Source organism: Pseudochaenichthys georgianus, chromosome 3, assembly GCF_902827115.2.
Source record: "Pseudochaenichthys georgianus chromosome 3, fPseGeo1.2, whole genome shotgun sequence".
Lineage (NCBI taxonomy): Eukaryota > Metazoa > Chordata > Actinopteri > Perciformes > Channichthyidae > Pseudochaenichthys > Pseudochaenichthys georgianus.
The window spans coordinates 39,086,285-39,107,507 of NC_047505.1; the positions used below are offsets into that span (position 1 = coordinate 39,086,285).

The following is a 21,223-nucleotide window of genomic DNA, read 5'->3' on the forward strand; positions in this document are numbered from 1 at the left end:
AGCATCCTTCCCCGTCATGTTATCTTTCCTGTTAGTCTTGAACTCTTTTATTCTTAAATCAGGTGTTCAGAAGGCCTGGTAGATTTCTTGTAAGGTCGAGCACAGGGTATGAGGGAGCGCAGTGAAGTCCACAGCATGCCACGGTCAGCAGTTCATTTATTGGCAGAGTTTTGGAACATGCCTGTCTATTTTGTGTTAAAAGACCTATTTTGACAGCTGCCATTTAAAAGAGAATTTAAAAACCGCTGTGATTAGAGTCAGGCAAAAGCTGCCTTCATTCTTGTTGAATAATGGGAGAGTGTTAGCAGATCTCCTCCAACCTCTCATGCCAGCCTCACTAATGATCATAAGGCCTCTTCCACAGCGTTTGCCAACACACTATAGAGGAATCCAGCTACCAGCTCTGTTTCCTTTCCACAGGCAGAGAACAGCAGCCTTTTGCACTGGAAGGAATGTGGAGGTAGAGTTGAAGGATTTGTCGCAGCTGGAGACATGTTAGCACCCTGTTAGCAGCTCTGAAACTTCATTGTTAAAAAATAATCCACAAATTAGCTTTTCTAATGCAGTCTTGACAGCAGATGTGTTTTCTATGTTACTGAGATTTTAATGATTTAACAGTTTGTCTAAAAAAAAATGCCCAATGTATCTGATGACAGGTATCTCCAAAATACATAATATTGCATGAGTGATGTGTCGCCTTTTATGGCATCCAGCTGTTGATAGTTGTAAAATAACATCCATTACTGATATAGAAAAATACTTTTTTATTCATAGATGAGGCTTTCGGATCATGGTTAAAGCCAGTGTTAATAATGTTCAATAGCCCACCCAGATTTAGCATCGCATCACTTCATGTTTCAGGCTAAATATCATTACACAAACCCCATTGATCAAACTAAATGCAGCTGATGACAAAGACCACAAATGTGATACTTTGTCCTGTAACTAGATCTGTGTTTTTGTTCTCATTTCAGAGGCGTGTGCACCCTTGCTTGGTCAGCAGCATGTGCCTCGTTTGGAAATCAAGCAGGGATCATTACAACACCACCCTCTCTCTCTCTCTCGCTCTCTCTCGCTCTCAGCTAACACATTTTCAGACGTCAACAGATGTCAAATTACTCTACAATTAGCCCAATGGGCCTCCTTGCACGACTGCATTGTGTGCTTTTGGTAAAAGAGGGCTTTGGTAGATTGGGCTTTTGATTTTTATAAGATGACAAGTCATCCATCACGCTGAACGCTCTCCTCCCGCTTCCCTGCTCACTCCTCTCTCACTACAGGCTTCTCTCTCTCCCCACCAAAGGCTTTCTCCTCACTCCCTCTCTTCCCTCTGACCTCACTCTGTACTCACTTGCTCTTTTTCTGCCCCCCTGACTCTTTGTCCCCTCCCTCCTGTCACTCCCAGTCAGGATGAAAAAAGTTCAGTGTGAGAGTCGGCCCAGAGAAAGAACAGGAGAGTAAACAGGGGAGAGAGATCAAGAGCGTTTTACACCCGGTATAAATATTTGCAGAAATGTGGCTGGAACACGTGGAACACACATGAAGAAAAATAAAGAGCGGAGAAGTTAGGATTTCTGCACACATGCACATGAGACCTACATGCACATATACAAAAACCTACAACAAAGTCTTTCTTAAATGTTTCTCGATTGATGGAATTTAAATTGGCAGAGTGGTGCAGTGAGTGGAAAGACCACCCTTCCACCAAAGGGCTTCTGGTGCGGACCCTTATGTCAGTAATGATCTGCTCCGCTGTGTCCTTGAGCTCAGTATCGAATCCCTCCAGCTCCAGCTGACCCTGTGCTTTATATCAAAAACTTCCCACGTGCATATCACTTCATCTGCACTGATTATTACTTTATGAGACAGAATATAATCTTAGCAGTGTGAAATTACACAGACATATTGAAGAGGTTTACCTGACTCGCTGTCATCAACCCCCCTGTCAGACTCTTGTCAGCTGACTGAAGGCTGAGCTTGAGAAGCTCACAGCTGGTTTCAGTTTCAACACCTCCCCTGTAATTACTGATAAACATACAAACACCAAGTGATGCCACTGAGCGTCTTGGCTGTGATGGATAGACAGGTGAGGAGAACCTGTCGCTGAGAGTGTGATAGCTAATATGGAACAGCCGAGTGCTGACAGAGAGATAAGTCTTCAACAGTTGATGATAGATAACATGACAGAATAGTAGAATCACACCTGATTTCCCATGTTAGTGGTACAAACAAAGTCTAAGATTCAAAGGTGAAGACACATGTAATGATGAAAATTGCATTGAGGTAAGAAGTTAAAGAGCAATGAAATTATAAAGAGACTTCAATGGTCAAATTCAAAAGGAATTACAATTCTTAGCAGTAAAAAATATCACGGCAGACATTTGTGTGTGTTTACGAGGGACATGTGTGATGGAAGATTAAGATGTGGTTCCTTGGATATATCCTACTACTTTGTACTCTCTGGCTACTCTGCTGACAAAGCAGAACATCCACGCTGCCTTAAAAGGAGGGAAACATCCCGCAGACCCAGAGTCACAGACAAGAGGAGAGTGAAGCGTTCCGTGCTTTACTCCCCTTTATCCACCACAGTCACATTCTCTCGGTCCAACCTCTGTTTCTCTACACCTCTCTCATCTCTGTTTGGAAGGCAGACACACAGAGACTTAATCCCTTCAATGTCAAAAACACTGCCAGGATACACATTTTATTAAGGCAGTTGAAGATAGATTTTTGTTTAATGTAATTTATTTATTCTAAAACTTGCAAACATTATTTGTCAGACTTTGCTGGGAACTACATCTCAACAGGAAAGCTGAGGGAGTAAAATGTGTAAGACATTGTTCAAAACTTCAACCCAACTACCAACCTTTTTTCTTTATCAAATGTCATGTTACAAAGCAGCAAATATTACAATCATCAAAAATATAATACAATACAAGCCATACCAGCAGATGAAATAAAAAAACAACTTCTTATCAACGTTATGCTTTTTAAACAAACAAACACTTCTACATATGTATCAGTGAAATTAGTTTACTGAACCTTTGAGCCACTACGACCCATCCTGTCATTTATTATCTCTGTAAAAGGAGGGTTAAAAGTCCATCAGCAGCCTGTGCCTCCTCCAGTTCAGCCCACCGTAACCTCTAGGCTGCTTGTCTGAGGCTTCAAATGCTTACTGCAGCTCAGAGTAATTGAGTGGGGAACAGATAAGGAAACTAGCTGGGCTGATCTGTGGTATGAGTGGGGAAAGGAACAGAGGGTCCCAAGAGCATCAGGGTCATTTGGCTGCTCTATCTGGATTGGCAGAGGAATGTCGGAAGCAACAAGAAACATTTTATAGACCTATTTACTATTAAAAAAAGGGTTATTCTGGTGAACTGAGATGAACATGTTGTCTGTATACGTTATGGTCACTTCAACATTTAGCAAAATAGGTTTTTCGGTTTGTTGTGTTTTGGCGCTATACAGTATGAGTCTACAACCAACAGCAGCTAAGCTAAGCACAACATCTGTAAACTGCGGGAAATAGCTTTGCCTGGCTCTGTCCAAAAGTAAAGAGATTAAAGATTGTCAAAGGAAAAATGACATGTTAATAAGTAAACTTTATAGATACTGGATAGAGCCAGGCTAGCTATTTTCCATTGTTTCCAGCTAAGCTAAGCTAGCAGACAGCTTTACGTAGCTTCATACTCTAGAGATATTGGTATTCATCAACTCATCTAACTCCAACCAAAGAGAGTGAATAAGTGTATTTTCCATTTGATTTTGAGAACACAAATTGCTTAAATGAATGTAATCTTTTCCTGGTCATTCTTTAAAATAATTAATAACATGCCTTGTTATCCTTGAGTTTCTTACATTTGTAATTTCTGTGCTGCTCTCTGTCACTCTTGCTGCTGAATGCTACATGGTGCTGAGCTCTGGTGTTGCTGCCATTTCCAGCTGCTCTCTCTATCAGCTGTCATCCCTTCCACAAGTCTAACACTGCCAATTAATTCTCTGTATCCCCAGGTTACTATCCAAGAGCTGCAGCTCCATGTTTCTGTGTAGTTACTATTCTTGGGAGCTACATCAGTGGGGTTCAAGGCTGTGACGTCACCTCCGAAGCAGCTGTTTCTATTCTTATGTCCGCCTTGCGCCCACACTCAGGGCCTGGCAGAGTGCTGATTAATAGCTAAAGGCTCAGGAATCATTCACTTTTTTCCGACTTGTTAAAAACTAAATTACCTTTATTCTTTCCTCCTATCCTCTAGTAAAATTCTCATTAGCAGCTTTTCAATTATCTCACATTAAGTGCAAAACGCCTTCTTTAAATGTGTTTATCTAGCCCGGGAACTGGCATCTAAGATGTCCCTTATCTCAGATTGTATTACTTCAAATAGTCCAACAAGTGAAATAAAGTCATCCAGACTGTGAGGTTACTTTTTTTTTATATCCAGTGACATAGCACAAGTTCAGGCCAAAACTCCATGTGAATGACAAACTGGCACAGATTGATAATGTAATGACTTTGAGGTGTGTTCAGGATTATGCTGTGCTGCAGTCACATGGTGAGATTAGGAGGAGGGGGGGTAATGAACCCTGGGGTCCTATACTGGCCCAGTAATGGCCCAGTTTTATCATCCTACGACTTCCTGTAGCCTCCTCTCCTGGGAAGGCCTGTTGGAGCTCTGCTGGAAGCCCTCTGATAAAAACCCTGGCTAATGTTCACATGCTGATGGGAACAAGAGAGAGACAGAGAGAGACAGAGAGACATGAGGGAGCGAGATGAAGCAGCGATGGCGAGAAAAAGACAAATCAATAGAAGTCTAGTGTCATAGAAACGGAAACATAATCTACAAAGCTGTGGGTTACAGCTTTTAACAATGACATGACAAAATGCAGTGTCACATGTGTCTTGCTAAAAAGACTGTGGAAAAGAACCAAGTGTAAGAATGAGCAAAGGAGGGGAGGGAAGATTGTTATTTTGGTGTTTTTGGCCCCAGATGAGAGCAAGTCCAGTCAGAGGATAGGCATGCTGGACACCAGGCATGGGAGCAAGGCACAGGAAGAAGAGCAATAATGATCACACAGACTCTGATGATCCCAGGATACCACACTGGCTTCCTGTGTTGGGAAACAACACAACTGACACAGAGATGTAGAAATTGGTAAGAAGTGAAGGAAAAGGTACATTCAATTGTGTAATGTTGAGAGATGTATCAGCGGTACATAAGATGAAATAACTTAAAACACATTGGAGATCTCAGAAAGTTATATGGGTTTTATAAATGACCTTTTACTGACAAGGGTTGAAAAGTCAACATAATGTCACAGCACATTAGTACATCTCAGTGTGTGGATATCTATGTGACATCTCACATCTAAGGAGGATCTGCTTTTCCTTGAGATGGACTTATTTTATTCAATCCATCATGCTCTTTTACAGCTGTACTGCATTTCAGAGTTATCACATTCACATAACTCTGTATCTAGCCCCTCATAAATCAGGCTTTAGGGCCTGTTTCTGCCCACTCATATGAATATGGAGCAGATTCTGGACACTGCGATGAAATAACGTCATCAAAACTACAAGCTCATCTGCAATCAGTGTTTCTCATGCACAGGCAAACACAGGTCAATTTTTGTTAATTACAATGCGACTGAGTAAGCATTTATTCCTGCTGGCCTGTAATGTAGATTTGGGCTTCTTATGTTGATGTAATTCTAAATTACTGATAGCTTTATGAACATTTGCTACTCTGACACAACAAGTTCCTTCGGGATTAATAAAGTCTTATCTTATCTTATCTTAATGTTCACACTAGATTCCCCAGAACTACCCCTATTGTGCTCTGTACATAAATATACATTTGACTAAGTATCAGTGTATCATCCGAAAGATGGGAGGAGCTTCATCCTTAGTACTAAAGCACAGTTGAGATCATATTAGACTGTAAAGCACAACTGATTCATGTTGTTTGATTATACATTATAGATTTAGAGTTTCCCTGATTGGGCGATGTCTTGCTGGCGTTCAGTTTAATCAGGTTGTACTTGTGACAAGGCACTAATATGTGTAAAGTTTGGGGGCATTGGGTACAAGCAGTCTTCTGTCGTATCTCACAAAACACTGTCAGTGCCAGTTATTCTGCTCGGTAAGTGAAGAATTTGTCTAACTTATTTACTTAAATTGAAAAAAAACATGTATGTGAGCATTGATCCCAAGAGATTCATAGATTTTACACACTGAAGTTACTGACTGCAAACAGAAAAACAACACGCTTTTTATTTTTGTATTGTAAAGAACACCTATGTATTTGACAATACAGTAGGAAGAGGACACAGGAGTGTTAAACTGATGTTGTAATACAAAAATGGTCTCACAGAGGCTAGTGAGAGGCTAGCAAGTGAGTGGTATCTTGCTCTCTGTTGATTCATCATGAAGAACTGTATTTTATTTCGTGAGGGATAAAAGGGATTCTTGATGTCCGTGGTAAAGAAGCGTGCTCTCCACACACTGAGGTCTGGGTGGGGTCGACGCACAATGTTCAATGAATTCCATTAGTGCCTAAATTACCTTTAATAATAAAACAACAGGCAATTACTGGGGCGCCATTAGCATGGTATTGAGGTGTTTGCTCGTGCGGGTGGCGCGGGCCTAACATATGGTTCGGCTCACGGCAAGCCCGCCGCTATAAAGCTAACATTGTCATGACTGATGTATGGTGGCGTGGTAGTGGGCTCTGAAAGATCCATTTGTCTTCTCAATTAAAGCTGAGAGGGGGAAGAGAGGAACGGGATATGGGGGCAGGGAGGTTAGGGGGCTACCCCCTGTGCGGTCCGCACTCAGGAACATGTGGTGGGGGCGAAGCTGCATGTATTTGTGTGTTTGTAAAAGAGAAAGAGAGAACGAACAAGTGTGTGTCGGACAGTTGGATGCAGGCCAGATGAAGCCTGGGAGTTGTTTTGGCAGCTCCTTTTCACCTAAATGCCCCTACCCTCCCATTTTACTCCCTTCTCCCATATCTTTTCCTTGCCGTATTCCCCACCCCTCTCCATCTTGCCATGCAGCCAGGAATCTCTTCCCTGAGGCAGAGGCCACTTTAATGTGGGAAGCCTAGCAAAGGCAATCAGAGACCCAGACTCTTCTACGCCATACACACACACACACACACACACACACACACACACACACACACACACACACACACACACACACACACACACACACACACACACACACACACACACACACACACACACACACACACACACACACACACACACACACACACACACACACACACACACGTAAAATTGCACTTAAACATAGACACACACTCTGTAGTCTCTTATCTGACTTGGCGACATGGCTTGCATGTTCTCTATTTCCCTCCATGATCTTACACTGTCTCACCATCAAGCACTACAACCTAGATAAGACCAAATGACGGAGAAGGAGGAAGAGGGGAGCTATTATTGAGAGGCTTAAAACTCCACAAATCAGTTTTTTATCCATTAGGGTATAGTTTTCAACAACTAGTTAAATAATTATACTATCTTCAAAGACATTCTTTGATGGTTGTCAGCTCATCCGGTTCATACATGATGTTTTTCAGCTTATTTTATCTGACAAATTAACTTAAATACAGCACCACTTATAGACTATTTTCTCCTTCTTGGGGTGTATTAATTTGGGTATCAGATGAGTCAGTTGTTGCGCCGTTCTGTCTAAGCTGAGAACCTCAATTTGTTCCCCCTCGACTGATTGTTCACCACAAATGTCAATAATGTCACAATGGTGTGGAAACATTGCCAGGATGCAATTTATTGTAAATCCCAACTCATACAGTATCTGTGTAAAGCCTGAAGTATATTAACTTGGAGATCTTTGTGAGCTGGCACTATTATTAATGTATCTCTTTGGCTACGAGAAGTGAAGTGTATAGAGAAAAGGCTATTCATTTTTCTTACTGTAGGACATATATGAGATTAATAATAAATACTAAGTAAATTACAAGGGTGATTGCTGCCACAAGGGATTGTCGAGGCATAAGAAAACACTCACCCCAAACCAAATCTCTCTCTGTCTGTCATTCAGAGCCTGAGGAGGTCTGCACTAAACAACCACTGAGACTAAACAACTCTTTGTAATGTCTCATTTGTTATGTGAAGTAGCCTTTCATTAGCATCACAGCTCAGAAAAGCATAAATGGCCTTGCACTTCTGTCTTTGACCCTTTATGCAAAAAAAGTGAAATGTAAAACAGAATGCACAAACTCCAGTGATTTTTTGTGAACTTTATACCATCAAATATGTATAAATGAAGGAAGAGAACTAAGACTCTGACAAACACGTCATTAATGATATTTAAGTGTGTGTGTGTGTGTGTGTGTGTGTGTGTGTGTGTGTGTGTGTGTGTGTGTGTGTGTGTGTGTGTGTGTGTGTGTGTGTGTGTGTGTGTGTGTGTGTGTGTGTGTGTGTGTGTGTGTGTGTGTGTGTGTGTGTGTGTGTGTGTGTGTGTGTGTTTAATTAGGTGTGGAGAGGATGAGAGAGAAATTGCCACGAACAAAGGGTTGATTTTCATAATGAGCATTTGAATGTTTTTACATGTTCCACTGTATTGTGGGTATTTTTCATGTAAAGTAAAGAGTCCTATTTTATAAGCTCTTGAGCTCAAATAATGTAAAAATATTTATCTGTGACTGTCAATTATATGTAGAGACGTACAACGTACAGTATTTACTTTTGAAATATAATTCAGTTGCAGAATTAAATAGAAACATTAACTCCTGCAAACAATAAAAAGATTGCCTCTGATCTACAATCAGATTTCTCCATTTGAATAAAGAAAACGAAGTATTTAATCACTGACTCTATTCCAAAAGCAGCTTTAACTATGAACACACACTTTGGCTCTGCAAATGCTACTGCGAAATGATAATAAAGGCAGTATTGTTCTGAGACTCCAGCTCCTAATTGGACCTTCTCATTATCCTGCCTCAGTGGTCCACTGTTGGTGGTATGCAGTGTAATGGAATCGCACTTCTAAGGGGCACAGAGGAAGTGCACTATATGCTCAGTGTGTGATGCTTTTTAATTCAAGGTCTCATCCAATTCCCTCTTGCTGCTTATGCTGGAACATCTGGAGCAGGCGTTAGCCGTCCGTCTGTGTGTCTAATAACTGCTGGCACGTTTGAGAGTGTACGCCCAAGCAGATCTCATTGGTTGAATGTGAGGCCTAACTCCTCCTGTAGCTGACTTGTTGATCTTTTATTTGAAGACATATATACATGTTATAGTACCACACCTTTATTCACCTTATTTCAACTTGTGGAGCTGCCAAATACATTGTCATATGGCTGTCAGTGTTGTTTAAAGCTTAAAGAAAATGTGGAACATATACTAAAGAGGGACGGTATTGCCTTTGCATCACATAGTTGACACATGAAACTGTGCAAACATGAACGTCATGTGGGTTGACGTGGCTTTGGAGCTAACCTCCTCTAACAAGTCTCTGGCCGCATTTCCCTTTGTATTTATTGTGAAAATGTATAATAACTTAAGCGAGCGGTTTACGGCGGAAATGGTTTGAGGGTGGCTCTCGTGTGAAACTGAATCCGCTGCTGCATTATGGAAATGTGAGGCTGGAAGCGAGTGCAAAGCAAACTGAGGCGGCTCTAATAGTGTGGTGCGCTCTAATGAAATCACCAACCCCAGGCCTCAGGAATGAGATCCACTCATTCATTCCCTACATCCTCACCCAAGCCATCTTTTCATTTGGATGTTCTAGCATTGGTTTTAAGGAGAAGAGGCCTCATGTCTCATCTGGCTGAAAGGATGGCGGACTATCTCAGAATCAGCAGCACTTTAGTGTTTCAGAGGCACTGTATTTCCTGCCCAGGTCAGATTGAGAACAGAGACGAAAGAGATGTATAATGCACTGAATCATCGGCTACTGTAGTTGTGTACTAAACATTGCCTGGAGTGAAAAACAGTACCAAGAGTCATAATTTGAACTCTTTATCCTGCCTGACGAGAAACAGAAAAGAATGACAGAAAAAAAGGTACTCTGATCATATGGTTGCCTCTGTATTTTTTTACACCACAGTGGCAACACTCTAAATGCAGGCTGTCATCTTTTGGGCAGCTGTGTCAAAATGCAACATGTTGCTTTTTCTGCACTAACTTTTAAATAAGTTCTTGTTTATATCAACAATCTGTGTTCGTCCAAATTCCCTATTCTGCATGTGTACCCACATTGTTTTTCAAGTACATTTCAGAATGTAGAAAGGATATTTATTATTAAAAACAAATATAAAATCTGCAATGTAAAAGAAAAAACAAGCACAATAATTATTCATCCTCTCCTTTACCAACATTGTGTTTTTAATAGGTGATCGATTGATGTATCAAAGTTTCAGTGGCTGAAATGAGGAGTCAGACCCTTTTAGGGAGGTGGATTCGGGTTGTAAGAGACACCCACGCAGCCCTCCAGACGGAAGAACCCTGAGGAAGTTCTGGGTTAATTAGATTTGTCCTACAAGGCAGCGCAGCCCTTTCCACTTCAAATATTTATGGATCACACGTCAGGAAAACAGACATTTGAGACCTCTCTGAGAGCTGAACATGAATTATCCCCATAGTGTGCTGCTCCCCCAACCGCTCACACAAACGCACACACGCCAAAGAGGCAGAGAAAGACACAAAACAAACACAGTACTAGAATTAAAGTACTTGAACACTCACCCAATGAGCATTAACCCACTTTGCCCATAATGATTGCACAGGAATGCTGGTACATTTAGATGTAATGGCTGTGAATCACAATGAATCTCTTGACAACTCTTGACAGCTTTTGCATGTGAAGAAAAACTCTGAATTGGAAACTTTGAAATGGTATCTGTTTACCTTGATATTGAAGTGACGTGCAGCACACAATTCAGCCTCAGATTTATTTTCAGTTTCATGTAAATGACCTGTTAACACCCCATCATTTTTGATCATGACGTCAATCGATGTTTTTGTTTGTTTGAATGCATATGCGTGTTTTTATCTTGACATGGTTGCATGTGTGTTTGGGTCTCTTCTAAATGGAAGCTGGATGAGTAACAAATAAAGGTTGGACAGTAAAGTTTTTGCACATGATATACGTATGTGGTGTCAACAGATGCTTATACAGAAACTCATGAGTAAAGTCTGTCAATGCTTAGCACGCATGTGCGTGCGTGTGTGTTAGTGCAAGTCGTTCAGTGTGTGTGTGTGTGTGTGTGTTCTCGTTCGTTCGTGTGTGTGTGAGTGTGGTTGTGTGGAGCAGTTGATTTGTGAATGACAGTGCGCGTGATAAGAACTCCCTGTCGACCGCTCTGCTCCGTGATGGGTCACAGAAGACTCCCGATCCTCTGTGACCCCATCCGACACATCAGGGATACTCTCTGGTTACTGTTTCCCCAGACTCCTGCCTCAACCCCCTCCAACAAACACACACACACACACACACACACACACACGCACGCACGCACGCACGCACGCACGCACGCACGCACACACACACACACACACACACACACACACACACACACACACACACACACACAGAGCCTTAAATAGCCCTGTCAGAACAACGTTGTTGCTTTCTAAGTGATACACAGTAAGTCAACTCAGAAAGAGGGTTGAGGGTAAATAGAGGGGCAGGAAAAATAAAAAGGGAAAAAGAGGGAGAGAAACAGAGTTGTCTTGAAGTCAGCCAGACGCCTGTTTGCAGCCTGAGAACAGGCCTGTCCGACTATCTCTCTTTGTCCTTTACTGCTCTACAAGGCCTGGGAGACGTTTTATAGCAGCAATCACTCAGATCCCCTTGGCTTTTATTCCATCTCTGGATGCCTCAGGATTATATTCCATTGCTGTTTCTATATATAGATAAAGGAATTACATTGACACATGAGAAACACCAGCAATATATAATTTGTTCTGTTAAAAAAAAAACACACAAAAAAATATACATGTCATAGCTTATGCATTTCTTTTATTTCTTTTTTAAATATAATTGACTGTCAAAAACTGAGCATACAATCCACTGGTTGAAATCGTTCACAAGGTGAACGTGTTTCTACACTTTGGTGGTGACACCGACCTTGTAAGTTGTCTAAATAGTTGTCTCTGTTAGATATTGAGTGACACAACAGTGCGTTTGTGCCGTAATGAGATCCGATGTCGACTAGAGCGTTATGCTGCTATTTGATCCACAGAATGAATGTTGTTTCTGTCCCAGAGGTGTGGTGTGGGGGGGGGGGGCTTTTCACTGAGCCTGCTGTGTCTGCTCAGGACCACACAGCCATAGAGCCTGGGACCCCAAATTGTTAGATATAAGGGTCTGTGAGGCTCTACTTCATGCACCCCCTCTTCTCTCTTTGCAGGACCGTTTTAGACCAATCATGAGCTGCCAGCTGACCAACAGATGCATCAATTATGAGCATTTAGTGCAGCAGATATGTGAAAATATGTGAAAGGGCAACAGACACACCAAAGTGTCTCTGAGCAATGACCCGGTCAATGTGTGTGTGTGTGTGTGTGTGTGTGTGTGTGTGTGTGTGTGTGTGTGTGTGTGTGTGTGTGTGTGTGTGTGTGTGTGTGTGTGTGTGTGTGTGTGTGTGTGTGTGTGTGTGTGTGTGTGTGTGTGTGTGTGTGTGTGTGTTTGTAATGCTTTAGATTATTTTATATGTACATGTATTTGTATCTGTGAATTGTTTCATAACTTATTAGATATGTTATGTTATTCTACATAATTCACATTTACATTTTTGGTTCTGATCATCTTTTTCTATCACTTATTATTACTTCAGTATTTTTCAATGCTATGTTGCACTTGTGCACTAAAAATAACTTTTGTCAACAAGCAACTTATCAGCTGCAGCCTGTGCCAGACACATTCCGTTCACATTACTGACATAAAACAATGAAGTAAAGATAAGTTGCTTTTTATGGAGGAAACAATATAACAGTGCTGTGGTTATGATTTTCTTTTCCAGTGAATTGTCAGTTTTAACATTATAATACACACACCCTCAAAGCATGTTAACGCCATCTAGAGGGATCTATTAGTAAACCGTGCACTCACTCACACGAGTCCTTCAGTTGCTCACCTTCATTATGTATGTGAATATTTCATATTTTTTATTAAACTTTGAAATAGATAATCAATGTTGTGAAAGTCTTTCTTATTTTTTATTTGTTTGATTTCATTTATCAAAACACTCAAAGAAATGTAACTGTGCTCAATGTGGATATGTTTTGACTGATTTAAAATAAATATCTAAATGCCCAAAGTTGAGAAATTGTTGTAAAGAATGTAGTCAAAGGCAGTTTAATTTATTTTTATTTAGAGACAACATCCATCAACTGCATAGTGAAAAAAGGAAATGTCTTTTTCTTATCTTTTTGATGTAATAATGTTTTCATTGTTTTAAGCTCCAGGCTGCAACAGACATTTTTCTGTGTGCTTAAAAAAACAGTAAGATTACGTTGAAAGCGGGTTTTGACCTGCAGAGTAAATGCACACTTATCATAATGCAAGGTTAAGTAGTGTTTCATTATGAGTAGACCTTTCAAATATGGTTAAGCAAAATTCCAAATATTGTCCAGTCTTAATGTCTTAGAAATAAATCTCAAATGTACGAACTGCTCACACCTTAATACTGTATTATTATGTGGACAAATCAATGTAATCTGAAGTAGGGCAGCAGACATATTTAACCGAGGCCAGTGGTCTGAGTGGTCCCTGATATAATTGCTTTTTATATTCTATTACAAAATAGATAGTTATTATTTCCTATTTTGATGAGAAATAATAATACTAAAATGCAGGTTCAATAATACAAAGGCTTAAACACAAATATATTTAGGTTTCAAACATGCTACAGGCCTGTTTTGTTTATTTATTTCCTATATAGAGATGTGAAACAGTCAGCCGACTGTTTTCGGCTCCAGTGCAGGTGCTATTTTAAGATCAGACTTTTAATGCTTCATGCGTAATGTGTTGGTTATTACCCGTGCAAAGCGCTGTTGGTACTGGACGGGTTAGACAGCAATGATAACAGAATAAAGAAGCCATCACCTGGAAAGCTGTGGACGTTTGTTTGTTTTACATCTCAAAGCCAAACACAGAATGCACTTTGAGGCCATCTGTCCAACTTTTCTGACAAACCTAAACCAAATGCGAACATGGATTTAACCACTGACAATAATATCATGTTATAAAAAGAATGCTGTTATTTCACACACTCTATACATAGTCAAAACAAGACAGTAACTGCTTTTACTAAAAATATATCTGATATGTTTCTGGATTTATATTTAATTTTGTATTTGTTATAATGGATTTCTAATTATAATGAATAATTTTCACAATCATTATTCAGCAATTTGTGATTTTTCAGAGGTTACCGTCTGCACACACACAGCCTGCACAAATAATGCAGCATTTGGCAGCATCTCAGACGGGAAGTTTGTTGTTGCATTTTAGGATCCGATGCCCATGTTTGAAAAAAGAAATGAGTCACCTCTCTCTCGAGCCTTCCTGTCCTGTTGTTGCTGTAGCTTAACTCCCTCTTTAAGGTTTCCGCGGCACTCAGTCCTCCTTTTCCGAAGAGGAACCGCGGGACAAGCGTGAGGATGTCAGGGGTCAAAGGGAAGTGGCCTACGTGCGAGTCTCATTAAGTACCAATATGAAGAGCTGAAGTCTTGTACTGTCTGATCAAACAATAGAAGAATCAGAGCCAAAGTCTTTTAACTTTCAATCACCACAGCCTCATGTCTGAAAAAAGGCCATATTAATACTCTTGAGGCTTTCAGCAAAGGTCTCTGCAAGTATAAAAATGATATAAATAATGATAATAATTATGATTATGATTGTTGTTGTTATTACATGAAGTATAAATAAATGATTAGATTCATTTTAAAATGTCCATCTTCAGTTTAACTTTTGCTATTACCTTTATTCACTTAATGTAAAGCCTAAAAATAATAATAATAAAAACATTCTTTTTTGTTGCATTATGATAACACATGACTGGCATTTCAAAACTATACCTTTTCAAGGATATCTTAAATGAATCTGAAAATGTTTGCAAGGTATAGCTATTTCATTAGAAAGTGACTCACTTTATTTGCCTGTTATTATCGTCATTCTTAATAATTCCTGAAACTAAAATCAAATGTTGATATGACTGTGTCCTTCAAAGCAAACGTTGTCTTTATCTAATTTTACATTCAGCAGAAACTCTTTTTGTCCAGTATGTTTTTTATGGGATGATGGTCTTGTCAATGAACGTCTATCTTATCTTTACGTATTTATGTGTGTGAGAAACTGGTCTCAGCGTGGTACAGGCCATGACCCCACAGTATCAGCTGGCGGGGACCCAGACGCTCTTGTGGCAAGGCAGGAAGGACAGAGTCTGTGTTATTCTTCCCCTCTACCTGACAGCCATATTTCACTTCTCCGTGACCTTCACCAGCTCCCTAACCAGCAGACAAGTGTCCAGCTTTCTGCTCCTCAGTACCACGGACCCCCCAGACTCCCCACTACCCCGACCTAATCTCACCATCACAACGTTTAATCATCTGTCCGCCTCAAATCAGCGTTTTCTACCTTTACAGACCGTAGCCAATCCTTTTACGTTGCGCATGCTTCCATGACCTCAAAAAAAAAAAACATGTCTTGCCCCAGTGACCCCAGCCTCCTGTCCAGACCCTGAACCGTACCCACGTCCTTGTCAGGTTTGACCCCCAGACACAAACTGTCAACCTCTGCTTAGCTCAAAAACACCAAATAGCTAATGTCAGCACCAACTTCAGACTTCAATCAGACTTCCTTTTACTCTGAAAGGCCTTGAATCTCCAGGTCAGCTGAACAATGCATCACGAGGCAGCTGCTTGTGCCTCCTCCTTTTCTCATTCACAATGCACTCACAATTACCTTACTGACAAACAAATCACCTGCATATTTCATTCTGAGAAAATCTCATACCTATTTCACAACTGCCCTCTTTTAAAGCCAGAAAAACTTTTAGCAAGTGGTTGGCCCACCCTGTGATCAGGATTTATCAACTCTTGCAGGGCCCCGTGCTCGAGGGAAGAATGTAGCTCGTACCATTATGAGATAAAGGCCAGATGAGGAGGGATCACAGCCCATGCTACCTGTCATTCGTTATCATAAATGTGGTATTAAATGTGAAGATAAGCGATGAAAGAAGAGGGAGGCAGGGTGCTGAGGATTACTGATACATAGGAGGGTGTGTGTTGTAAGCAGGCACATGGTGCAGCCCAGCCCTGCTCCGCCTGATCCCTCTGACAGCTGCACTAGATCCTCGTGGAGGTGAGCTGGACCCGCTGCCGAGCGCAGAGTACATCATGTCTTTCCAGTGGGAATGCTGACCGTGTGTGTGTGTGTGTGTGTGTGTGTGTGTGTGTGTGTGTGTGTGTGTGTGTGAGTGAGTGTGTGTGTGTGAGTGAGTGTGTATGAGAGAGAGAGAGAGGGAGAGAGAGAGAGAGAGAGAGAGAGCATTCATTTGTGTATGTGGTAAGGTGATGTGAGGCAGGCGGCATGGCTGGTGGCAGTAGGGAGTAATTGTGATTGAGAGCATTACTCCTCACTCCACCCTATGCTCCATGATTGTATGCTCAGTGTGTGTGTCAGGGTGACACACACACACACACACACACACACACACACACACACACACACACACACACACACACACACACACACACACACACACACACACACACACACACACACACACACACACACACACACACACACACACACACACACACACACACACACACACACACACACACACACACACACACACACACACACACACACACACAGAGAGACAGCAGGTTCTCCCATGGGTCATTCTGACACTGTCCAGATAAAGCAGGAGACTGATGGTGTTGGTTGTGGAGAGAAAAGGGAGAGAGTGTGTGTGCTGGAGTGTGTTTGTGTGGTATATATTTATTTTTGTTTAGCTTTAGTGTGTTAATGTGTTTGTCAAAGTGCTAACTGTGTGTGTATGATTGTTTTCCTGAGTGGGAGTTTGAGGGAAAGTAAAGTAACAGCATGGTATTTAATGTTATGGTTATGCATTTCTGTTGGGGTGCACATTTATAGTTACTCGGTTCCCCCCACACATTTTGTTTTTTGTTTAATTACTGAGGGAATAAAGAGTAGAGTTAGATTTTGAGAGAATCAACACCAAATATTAATGTTATCTAATGCTGTCACACACCCATTCAACATTAGAAAAAAATCGTTTTAAATAACTAAATTGTGTAACATAATAAGTTCAATATATAAAGATCAATGATCGAAACAAATTCCCTCAATATAACTGTTTTCCCTTTTAAGACTTTTGAGCTTACTTCCAACAAAAATAAAATGACAATTGCTTATTTGACTTCTGTTTTATGAACATGATGTAATTTCCCGGTCAATGTACGTGTAGGTTTTTCCTAGAAGAGAGTGCGTGTCTCCAACATGGAGGCGGACACACTCACCAAACTGCACTTTGAGATTTGGCAGTGGATCAGCAGCACACTTACGAATATCTTCCTGTTTGTGTTTACTCTCTCTTACAGCTCTGCTCTATCAGAGGATTATGTCTCCAGTCTCTGGGTCAGAACAGCCAGTTTATCTCTGATACTGAGTCTACACATTGTAAAGGATCATCCACCCACTCGAGGGTCCAAAGGGTCCAAAGCCAGCTCTGTGCCAGTCTGTTGTTCCTCTGTGCTCCATGTTGCTCCGCCCTGACCTGCAGCATGCTTTTGCCCACAGGGGAGCCCTGACGATGGGGCGTGTGCTTGCGTGCGTAGGCCCCTGAGCCCCGGCCCCTGTGTGGTCTAGCTGTATGTGAATGTGTGTGGTCTTCCCGGCCCCCTGCTCATCTGTCCGAGGCCTGCTAACGGCCTGCCCAGTGACCACGGCTGTTTACTTTACTTCTGTCTGCACCAACTGAACTCTGATCGCCCGCTTCCTCCAGCTGGGCCAAATCAGGCCCCAGCTCCGACTCTCTGCAGCCCATGGAGAGGCCCCAGAGTCTGGGACAAGACAGGACATCGGGTCCTGGTGGATTAGGACACCTTCAGACCCACCCCCATGTCCCGACTTCGCCTTCCTCTTGTCTCCTGTTCCCAACTGCTGGGTGACATGGTATACGTACCCAGGCATATGGTTGCTGCAAGGCAAGGCTGCCTGTAATTATGCTGTCAGAGGCCTGTCCTCATTGGCCAGGATAATTGGTCTCTCTGTAACAGTCATTATCAGAAAAAGCTCAGTCTCTCTCATCAGTGGAAACAGACAGACTGGCAACTCACTCAGAGGCAGACAGTCAGACATTGGATGTAACGTTTACTTTTTCCAAAGCATGAGGTGCAGACGTTGGCATCATTGAGGGTACTGTTCCGACAGCTTTTCTACTTAATTAAGAATGACAGTTTTAATTAAATTAAATATCAAAATGGTTAGAATTAGTAATGCTAGTTCAAATGACACACTCTTCACTGTGCCTGCTGTATCAGCCTCTCTACGTTTCTCAGACCACTTCTATCCCCAGACAGCGATGCGTTGTATTTATTAATTTACTTATTTACAGTGCAGGTCAAGGAGTTAAGCGCCCAAGTGTGCCACTACACACAGGGCATATGATCCTACATAAATCCACTGAGTAATGAGGCGGAGATGGCGGCATACCTGCTTCCCCCCTCCCCATTTATTTTGCCCCTGCCTCGGGTTATTCCTCTTATTAAGGATGGATCTGTGTGTGTGTGCGTGTTTGTCCTGGTTTTGGGATGGGGGAGTCGAAGGGAGACAAGGGAATCAGGGGGAGGCTGGTAGTGTTTAAGACCTCTGTTTGGCCAGGGAAGCCAGCAGAGGCCCTCTGGGGTCACCCTCTACCGCTTTACAAATTGAGGGCTGTGCCGGCAGGCGCCAGGGCCGAGCCGAATGAGTGAGCCTGCTGACCTGTGACCCTCGCCCAGCCCTTTTGCAGGAGCCCCTGTAACCCAGGAGAGGGGACCACTGACCTCTGGGGGTCACATTCTTCTTCTTCCTCATTTAAGGCTGCAGGGTATTCCTGGGTCCGCACCACCTATCCAGGACAAATTAGATTTAACGCAGACTATTCCAAAAATAAACAGCTGGTTTATGCTTGACTTTTTTCCCTAAGGACCATGATGCTGAATAAAATGATGTGCTGATAGGGAGGAGGTGGCATTATTGTTCGGAGAGTGGGGAATAATAAAGATTTGTAATTTTTATTTCTTCTCTGCTTTTCATAGATATGCCAGCATTATTTCATGCAAAAAAACATCTTAACTGTAAAATGCCCTAATCAAATAATTGATTTCTGAATCTGGACATTTGACGTATTTCTGTATGTGGTGTCAACATTTTTAAAAGAACGTTACCCATTTTATTTTTTTCAGATTTTGGAAAAATGCTTGTCATGGGAAGAAAATTAGAACTTCTCCATGTTATAAGCAACTTCCAAACTGCTGTGAATGTGTGCAACCATTTCTCAATGGCCTCTCTTCATCCTGCCTTCATTCCTTGTTTTTCTGTATACAATGTGTGCAACCGGACCTCTAATTTTCCATGTGAAGCTGAAGTACATCTGTCAGTAATGTTGGGTTTCTATACATTTCATACCATGTGGGTAAATACTGACAGATCGGTGCCCCCTAATTCCCCTCTTTTTGCCAGCCTACTCAAAGCACCTCTGGCTCAGAGCCATATAATAGAAGAGTTACGACATCTCCGTTCACTCCAATGGACCACTTTTTTACAGCAATGGCGGATCGTGGAGCCTCTCAATCGTTCCCCGGAAGTTAGCGCCAAGGCTAGCAGAGCTGTAGAGTTGCAGCATAATAGACCGTTCGTGACGGACTTTTAAAGGTAAGAAGAAGTTTAAAGATTTATATTGCGGATATTATCAGTACATCTGATTCAAATTAACATGTGTATTAAAGGATGTCAGTGGATTATCCCTAAATTAGTAGATTTAGGGAACGTTTACAGATAACAGATTAAGCTAGCATACCGAAGCAAGTTAGCAACACACGTTGAACAGCCTTTTAATTGTAAATTCCGTTCTCTTAATGTCATTTCGTCCAACATGTTGAATTAGAGAAGAGGGGCTTCTAAACGGGATTGTATGCGGGGGTGGAAGGAGTTAAATATTAGATAAATATAACTTTCGTGCGTGTAAGAGTGAGTGTTTTTAGCAGAGCCATATTGTGTCCTTGTGATTCTGTTGATTATTACCTGTCTGTATAATGTTGCAGCCCAGCTGATTTTGGATTGATGGCAAAGGGAGAGGGACTTAAGTGAGAGTGAAAACACAAGGTACGTTTAATACTACTGTTTTATATAAGTAAACACGTTATCTCCCCAAGGCATTTCCCATCCAATAGGTGTGCTATGTGTGTATAACCCTTTCTCCTGTCTGTTACTCCCTCTCTCAGCACAAGAACCAGAGGGGGATTCAATGGAGCCTGAATGCCTGCACTGAGACCCTCACCTTGCACCCTGAGTCTCAACTCTCAGTGTGTTTCAAGCCTTTCCCTGTTTTTTTTTGTATTAAACAAAACATTAAGCTTTCCCAATGGTGTGGTTTTCGTTTTGTGAAAAAGTGCAAATGCAGTGTTTGTATATAAATCACATATTTTGTTGCTGTTGGTCGTGAAATTGCTCCTGCTGACTTGAGCCAGCCATTTTTTCCTCCGCTCTGTGTCAGTGGGGAAGCCGTACATTCGTACTCCTTTCTCTGAGCGATTGGAGCATCCCCAGGCAGCACAGCAAACCATGGTGGCGACTAGGAGGCAGCACAGCAAACCAGGACAACACGGAGGAAAAGGCACAGACAAACTGTATGATATGCTCTTCAATGTTTATTGAATTCCATGTATTTGCAATGGATGTTCCTAAAACAACACATTTAACATCATCATCATCATCATCATGCTGCTGCTGCTGCTGCTGCTGCTGCTGCTGCTAGTCCTTTGATAGTCACCTGTCGGTCTCCTGTCCTTTCTGAAAGCCATAAAGATGACATTAGTCATTTAGATAACTTGTGTCCTCAATTACCAGGGGATTACTGAAACTACCATGCATTTAAGAAAATGGTAGAAATGAATCTAATCTGAATTTTAAAGCATTACTTTAGATCCCCTCCCT

At 41.7% G+C, this 21,223-nt stretch overlaps 1 long non-coding RNA gene across 1 annotated transcript; it reads left to right on the forward strand.

Moving 5' to 3' along the window:
- The first annotated feature begins 19,583 nt into the window (after positions 1-19,583).
- LOC139433376 (uncharacterized) lies at positions 19,584-20,574 on the forward strand. The gene is made up of 3 exons (XR_011642875.1): positions 19,584-19,942; positions 20,332-20,392; positions 20,512-20,574. It is a non-coding gene; the product is annotated as an uncharacterized lncRNA (long non-coding RNA).
- Positions 20,575-21,223: the final 649 nt, after the last annotated feature.